Source organism: Gavialis gangeticus, unplaced genomic scaffold (assembly GCF_001723915.1).
Source record: "Gavialis gangeticus isolate Ggan-Ray unplaced genomic scaffold, GavGan_comp1, whole genome shotgun sequence".
NCBI lineage: Eukaryota > Metazoa > Chordata > Crocodylia > Gavialidae > Gavialis > Gavialis gangeticus.
The window spans coordinates 9,693,951-9,702,094 of NW_017728996.1; the positions used below are offsets into that span (position 1 = coordinate 9,693,951).

Below are 8,144 nucleotides of genomic sequence, written 5' to 3' on the forward strand. Positions count from 1 at the left end.
ATTGGGGGGGGGGGGGTATGCAAAGGACTTATGCAAGGGACTCGTGCATTGGAGAGGAAATGTGTGCGTGCAGGGTTGGTCTGCATTGGAGAAGGGAACACGTGTATGTGCATGTGTGTGTGTGTAAATCCTGCATTGGTAGGGAGACACGGTCCATTTGTGTGTGTGTGCATGGAAAGGACTTATGCATTAGAGGAGAAGTGTGTGTGCGCGCGCTCAGGGTTGGTCTGCATTGGAGGGGAAATGCGTATGTGTGTGGAAATCCTACATTAGAGACACGGTTCATTTGTATGCGTGCATGCAAGGGACTTGTGCATTGGAGGGGAAGTGTGTGTATGGTCGGTCTGCATTGGAGGAGGGAACACATGTATGTGCGTGTGTGTGTGTGTAAATCCTGCATTGGGGGGAGACATGGTCCATTTTTTTTTGTGTGTGTGTGAATGCAAAGGCTTATGCAGTGGAGGGGAAACGTGTGCATGGAAGTTGTGCCTTGGAGGGGAAACATGGTTCGTGTGTGTGTGTCTGGGAGGAAGTTGTGTATTGGAGGGGGCCCAGGAGTGGGGGGTGTGCATGGAAGCTCAGCCTTGGAGCGGGGAGGTGGTTGTGCAAACCCACTCCCGTTTCCACTGCACGAAGATGTCCGGGTTCTCGCTGCTCTCCATCTCTTCGGACTCTGCTGTTTCGGAGTCGCCAATGTCACGATTTGGCTTTTTGCACCCTGCAAACCTGTGATGCTGGTGATTTGCCCGCCCCCTTTCGGGGGGAGATGAAGCAGGCAGGGGCCGTGGGCGGTGAGATTGCAGCCATGAACAGGCACCTGGGGCCGAGCAGTTTCCTCGTGGCCAGGGGGGATCCCGTGGCTCTAGGGTCATTTGCGTTCAGCTTTAGTCTCCCCTCAATTTTTGGAGGTGGGTCGGGGGCGGTGGCATGAAGGGATGATGTTAAAAGGGCTTCTTTTTCTGGTCAGATCATTTGGCCTCTCTCTGTTTTGCCTCATAGTCTCTGCTCAGGAATAGGATGTTTCCTTGCATTTAGGGATGTAAAAACCTAACTAGTGAGCAGTAATTTGTCTTTATTTCTGGAAAAGGGGAAGGGGGCCAGGAGAGGGAGAGCAGGTTTGATCTTTCAGCAGGAGAAGGGAACAATTTTGAGGCTGGAAGTTTGCTAATGAATAGGTTTTAGGCTGGAGGAGAGAATGAAGTGCTCTGGATGCAGTGGCTGGTAGAGGAGTTGTAAAAATGTTTTGAGGAAGGCTGGGGTTGATGGAGTCGGTAGGCATGTTCAGTAAGACTGCGTGTCTTTGCACAGTGCATGCCAATTAACTCTTTGAAAATTAGGGCACAGTTTTGCCATGTGTGCTCTGGCAGGGCTGGAGAGGCGCCTTCTGTCTTGGAGGGGCAGGACCTTTTTGGCTGGAGCTGCCTTAAAGAGATCCTTAGGTTTAAAAACTGAAAGCCAGTGCTTTTCTTCAGGAAAAGGCTTACAGAAAAGAAAGACTGACTAGCGTAAAGGAAATGAAAACGAACTTGAGAGACCAGGTCCAGTGTATTTTTAAACGGCCAGGTTTAAATTATGTTTTTTATTAACTTGTGAAGAGCATCTTCAAATAGGGTTCTTGCTCCTCATAGCCATTCTTTTAAAATAAAGCGCTAGTAACATTGTAGGGTTCAGCATTCTGTCCTATAAAATGTTTGCACAAGAAATAGCTTTTATTTTTTGTGAAGTACCTGGGTATTTAATTTTAAACATGACCAGATACACCGAGGAACTTCTCTGAGTTGAACAGTTTCTGTAATCAAATCCTCTCTGCAGTTCACAATGTTAATAGTCTGTGTTTTTGGGAGTTATTACAAAAAGAATTTTGCTGTTAGGGGGAAAAATGATCTCCCAAGCAGATGTTTTGCATCACTTCATATTCTTCCCTCTCCCCACAATTGTGGAAGGAAGATTAATCTTAATTTTTATTTGTTTTTCTTCTATAATGTGTCACAGCCAAAAGGCACTTCCATTTTCGGTCAAACAAGCAAGGCATTCCTAAGTAGGAATACAAAGGAATTACAACAGAGAGGAAGAAAGGTTTTAGATTAAGAGAAATCTATCTGAGATCCAATGATCATGTTTAAAATGCAGGTAATATAAAAGGGAAGGTTCTAATCAATAACAAAGATTGAGAAAAATATTCAGAATGAACCAGGGTTTAAACATAAACCCCAAATAACCCTCTCTTCCCCCCCACCCCCAAAAAAAACAAAACAAAAAACAAAGAACCTGGCAACCAAACAAACAACCACCCACCACAATTTCATTGGGAAAAAGAATGTAGCTGTGGTCAAGTGTGAGATCTGCAGGTCAGGGGAGAGAACCCCCTTATGTAAGAGGTGAGTTTAAAATGCAGCCTACGTTTAGAATTTCCCTGAATGTTCTTGTGGCGAGCATGCTGAGGCTCAGTTTTCCTTTCCTCACCTAATGTTAACTAAAAAAGGGAGAAAGCTGGAAGTGGGTGAGTTAAATGGCCCAGAACAAAAATACCATTAACATGATATCTGGTCTGATGCTACTGTGGCCCTATTACTATATCACTGCATCGGTTTTATCTTTTTTTGAGCATTATCTTACATACCCAAGCTATGCTTTATGTTTCAAACGTTAATTCACAGCGGTACATCCTTATGTCTTTGGATCCATAACTCAGGCTATGTAGTAAAAATCCTTATGAATGTAACTACTGTACGACGCACATTTATATTTTTAACATCAATGTCTTCTAAATACTTGGTAGAGAATATAGATGTGCATACATAACTATCCAGGCAACTTAGATAGCAAATATACAGTGTTTCAGTATGAAGGGTTTTGTGTATTAATCAGATGCACCAAAAATTGAAGAGAAGGGATGATTTGGAAGTGATCAGGTAATTGTTATGGTAAGAGTCTGTCAGGAGAAACAGTGAGGTTGTTGGTGCTTATTACTTCTTGTTGGTATTAAGCCATGTGCTCAAATGTTTTAGTACCAGTATTGGGACAATGGGTTATATGACTCATTAGCTACAAGGGTAGGGAAATGCAATGAGCTAAATCTGTTAAAAGGGTAAAGTATAGGAACAGTTGTGGATTGTGAGCTAGTTTCAGTGTGGAGACAGTGTTGGGTGAAGAGAGAAATGTTTTTCTTTCAGTAAAGTAAAAGGAATCCAGCTAGCACTTGATTAGATAACTTGTGAAAAAATGGTTTTTAATAGAAGCAGAAAAAGGCTAGGAAGTGAAGAATAAATCCAGCTAGTTTTTAGGCTGTCATCAAATAAATTAATTTTCTGGTGTTAAGAGCGGGGATTGTTTGGATTGTATAATCTGGTAAAAAATCTGACCCACAAAAAAAAATTTCCTTTCTTGTCAGTGGAATTTTGATATATCTTAAACATGAATTCATTCTCATTCAAAATCTGGTGTTTGCCTTTAGTTGCATACCAGATCTTGTCTATATACATGGTTAAAATGTTCATATAAAGACAGGTCTGAAGTTTTTAAGTCTCCTTTAACTGATAACTTACCCAGAGATAAAGCAGTTATTTATCTGAAGAAAAGTTTTAAAAAAAGGGAAGCATTTTGAAATATGAAATTAATGCTTAATAAAGTTGTTCTTTTTTCTTCTTCTTTCTTATGCTTCTGGTATTTATATTTGAGGAGTATAAATACTATGTAGCATTATTAGGGATATAATTATTCGATTGTAATTCTGCTTTTAAAAACTGCATTATTTAAAAATATTTTTTTCTTATGAATGGGTCACATTTCTGTTTTGGATCATAATTTTACTGACAAACATTGAAAGCTTTTATATGGTGGGAAGAGAAGGTAGTTCAATTATTCCATCTATGCAATTTGTGAAGGGAACAAACTTCATACTAATACATTTCCTTGCTACTTTTGGGGTTTGTGCTTACAAAGAACATGTAAAAACAGACTCTCTTCTTCACCCTTTTGAATCCACAGTATTTCAGAGTAAAGAACTTTCTTAACCAATTCCATGTAACGCATGGAAGAGGGGAGGTTAAAAACAGAATCAAGTGAAATCATTTAAAGTAATGAGTATTCCCCAAAAAACCTGTAGTAGTTTGGTAAACAAGAGGAAAAAACATTTTTTGTATGCATTCTTTCTGTCCTTTTCACAAAATGCTGAATTTCATGAGCAGTATGTCATTTACTAAAATCTTACTTTTTTCTCATTTGGAATATCCAGTCCTAACCTGAATTGAGGAACCATTGCAACTCTGTAAAATATTTTTTATATTTGGTTTGTGACTTCAATAAATCACCTTATTTGAATTTTGGTCTAGATCTTTTACATTTAGAAACCCTTGGATATTTTTAAATGAAAGCAATTTATATAATATGTAGCCATAAATACTGTTCGACAGTGGGCAAATTCAATTGCTAGTGGCTGAAAAAATTAGTGTTTGCAAGTCTCACTTCAGGGCATTTTCTGAGGGGTAAGTAGCTTCACCTTCATTGTTTTACTGAAACTTGAGCCCACATTTTCCCACATCCAGCAAGTTGTTTCAAAGCCTATGCAACTGCAGTATATTTTAGGCTTATCTAACAAAGTTTGGACTTTTTTGTAAGGTTTCTGGGATTAGGAAAATTTATACATGTTGGATGTATTGTAGCAGTAAAACAGAATTTGTGCCTTTTGAAATTGTAGCAAAAAGTTCCATTATTAGGTGTCATTGTAAGTCACAGACAACCTTTTTCTTTCTAGGTAAATTGATTCACTTTTACAAAATTTGAAAGCCTTTTTTAGAAAAACTATCTGTTTAAAAAATGGTTGCACAAATGCGGGAATCAACAGACTATACTTCAGAAATACACACGTGTAGGATTTAGCCAAACTGCATTGTTAGCCAAAACTATGACAGGTGCTCTCTGAGTTAAGATTTGATTTAACTTCTGTAGTGCCATATCTGAATATGTATGTTGTTTTGGATGCAAAATATAAGACTGACCGACTGAAGACTGGCAAATGAATAACCGTATACATGCATGCGTATAAGGAATAAAGATGCTGTATGCATACTGAAGGGAGCAACAATGTTATCACCTCCCCAGATCCTAAATTGGTTAACATTGTTCTGGTCAGGACTGCTAATTTTTTTCCAAGGTGCTTTTTAAAGGCATCTTTGGTGGGGTGAGCTTCTGCTGGATTGATTAGGGGGATGCATCTCTTACCAAATCCTAGTATTGCTGGAATGTATATATTTACATATATTTTAAGGCTTTGTTCAAATATTGCTTTAAAGATGGTTTAATTAACCTTCACAAATGCAAAGCCCCAGCAATCCCTGTGGGTTTCTGGTAAGTCACCAATTACTTCCTTGAACTGCAACATATGCAATTTAAAGAGCACAAGGCAACAGAGTGTTTTAAAATTGGTTAACATGCTGAAAGAGCAGAAAGGTTCCTAAATCCCATGTGCTGTTTCTCTCCCAGACTTGAGCACCTGAGAGCAGCAGACAGGCACTTAAGTGAGAATAGCATTCACAGCCAGAAATCTTGTCCTAAGTTATTCTTTCATTGGCTTAATCCTTTCTTTTAATACAAGGATACTCCAGGAGGAGGAAGGTGTGATGGTGCTTGCCTTTTCTGGAATGGTCTGTGGTGAGGACACCTACCTAGAGAGGAGGAGACCTGGGTCTAGCCAGAGGGAACTCAGCCCACATCTTTGGCTGAGTACCTCAAGCACCAGGCTAGAGATAAGTGTATATGAATCTTGGATTTGTTTCTTCTCAGTGATGCAGCTTCAGTGAAAGGGGTAGGAAGTGCTGTATTTCCCAGCCTTGCATATCACCTGGTGGTTAGGACACTTTCCTGGCAGACGGGCAGTGGGGCTTGCCACCCCTTTGGGCTGATAATGGCTTTGATCTTGGATGAGTCCTCTTAATATGTGAAGCCTAAATATGAAAGGGGGATACTGTCACCATCTTCTCCAGTGGCTCTTGATTAGAACAAGAAAAAAAACAAAAGCAGTCTTGGTCCCTGTGCTTTGTGGTGAACTCTGTTGTTAATGGATGTCCGGCATGCCCGGCTGGACTTGTTCCCTTGATGCTTAGCTGCAGGGGCAGTGTTTGTATATCTTCAGTGGGCTTAGGTATGCGAGTGATGTCTGCTCAGGTTGGCAGTAGCAGAACTTTAGACACCTAAGTAACTTATTACTGGTGAAAGTTAGGTGCCTGAATGGTTAGGCAGTTTCTGGGGTCTGTTCGTTTGAACTCCTAAATTCTGCCTCATTTGCTGTCTAGATAACTATGCATTATGTGGACCTGACCCTAGTGCAGTGGCTCTCAGCCTATTTTAGACTTAAGGCATCCATCGGAAAATGCAAGCTCTTAGTTTTCGCTCTTTGTTTTTTTTGTGTGGAAAAATAATAGAGAGCAATTCTTCTGTTATGAAGAACACATGAAGATGACACGTCTGAATGTTTCTAGCACTGTGAATTTCTTGCTGATATTCTGGGTTTATCCTGTCGATCATGTTTGCGCACCTAACAGTGGTAACATAGCGTGGTACCCTGTGATGTCCTTTAAAAGAGTTGAACGTACCCCAGGGTGATGTGGTACCCTGGTTGAGAATCATGGCCATAGTGTATAGGTGTCTTGGTGACTTTCATGTTAGGTTTGATGATGACTACAAATCTTTTAACACATTTGACCCATCTTCTGAACAGGCAGGTTGATGCATTATGGTATTACTTTAGCAGGAATAAATCAACCTTGTAATCCTGTTAGATAACACTTGCTTGCAGCAGTGTGGGGGGTAGTTTTGGTATGAATCTTGCTAATATAACTTATTCTGCTAGAGGAGTGTACTAGTTAATGTTTTTCTTTGTTGACAAGTTTGTGCTTTAAGAACTGTATTGATAGATACTGTATTGTTCTGATTTCTTTTAATGCAAAGTAAGAGGCTTCTTGCCAGCAGAGAATTAATATAAGTTGCTGCTGTATTTTTGTATAGTAATGGTAGATGTTATCTTGTGTGTGTTGCTACTGCAGGAATTAATGCTGGTAATCATAACTTAGTTTTTAAGGACATGGGTGTTTTGGATTAATCCATTTGAACCCAGTGACTTCATCTCCTCCGTGTTGCCAGCAGAGTGCTTATTTTTTTTAATTGAAATACTTCTGTGATGGTCAGGGAGAGTGTTATCTGCAAACCTGTTATTGGTGCCATTACATGCTGTAAAGATAGCTTTGTTTACTTGGAAGTGTGAACATCAGTGCTGATCAAAGTGCTTGCTCTTAGCAGTTAGGTTGGGTTTTTTTTAGGTCCTTAGGGTAAAGCACCATCTTGTTAAAAGTGGGTATGGTGCAGGTGTGAGGCAATGAAGAGATGTATAGAGGGCATAAGGACTCACCAGATTTTGGAGACAAACTTGTATATAACTGTTCAGTGATTTTTCTTTAATTGGCTGTGTACTCATTTTCCTGATTCTTTCCAGGTATGCTTTTGAATTTGAATAATTTAGTTAAGTAAACTTCTCTTTTCAGAATTATGTATAACTTGTAATCTGTCCATGTTGACGGGAAGGTTTTTAGGGCACAAGAAACATTTAGAGCATGATTTGCTAGAGTCCAGGCACCCCTTTATCTTAGCCTTGTCAAAGCACATCCTGTTTGGATTGGATGTACTGTACCTGCTGGTGGGATTATATGCCAGGTTTATACAGATTACTTCTTAAATTATTCATGATGCAGTATTGCAAATAATATCTGACAGCCTTGAAATAAGTGGCTTTATAGTAAGAGGGAACATCCATAAATTAGAGTGAAGATAATGTGTGTTTTGAAATGTTGTTTCAGTTTCAGATACTTGGAATACAACAGGTATAATTGTGTGTACTTATGAAGTATATAATAGAAAGTACATGATGCTCAGGTGGTGGTCTGTTTTGATGCTTCCTGGGAAGGACATGCTGTACAAACTGGCAGGGAGGTGGACAGGCTTCAGCTGTCATTCCAATTGGTTATGCACAAACTATATGGAAAATTAAGGGTGTGTGTGTGGGTATGGGGGTGTATGTTGTGTGCAACAAGGGAAGCGGAACTGAGATAGGGTAATGCAGAGGTAATTTCATGGTGTCTCTGCATTTCTTGCAT

At 39.8% G+C, this 8,144-nt stretch overlaps 1 protein-coding gene across 1 annotated transcript in view; it reads left to right on the forward strand.

The window, feature by feature from the left end:
- The window catches only part of IGF1R (insulin like growth factor 1 receptor), a 296,066-nt gene that overhangs the window by 1,089 nt on the left and 286,833 nt on the right, over window positions 1–8,144 (forward strand). The gene's annotated exons all lie outside the window — the stretch shown is intronic.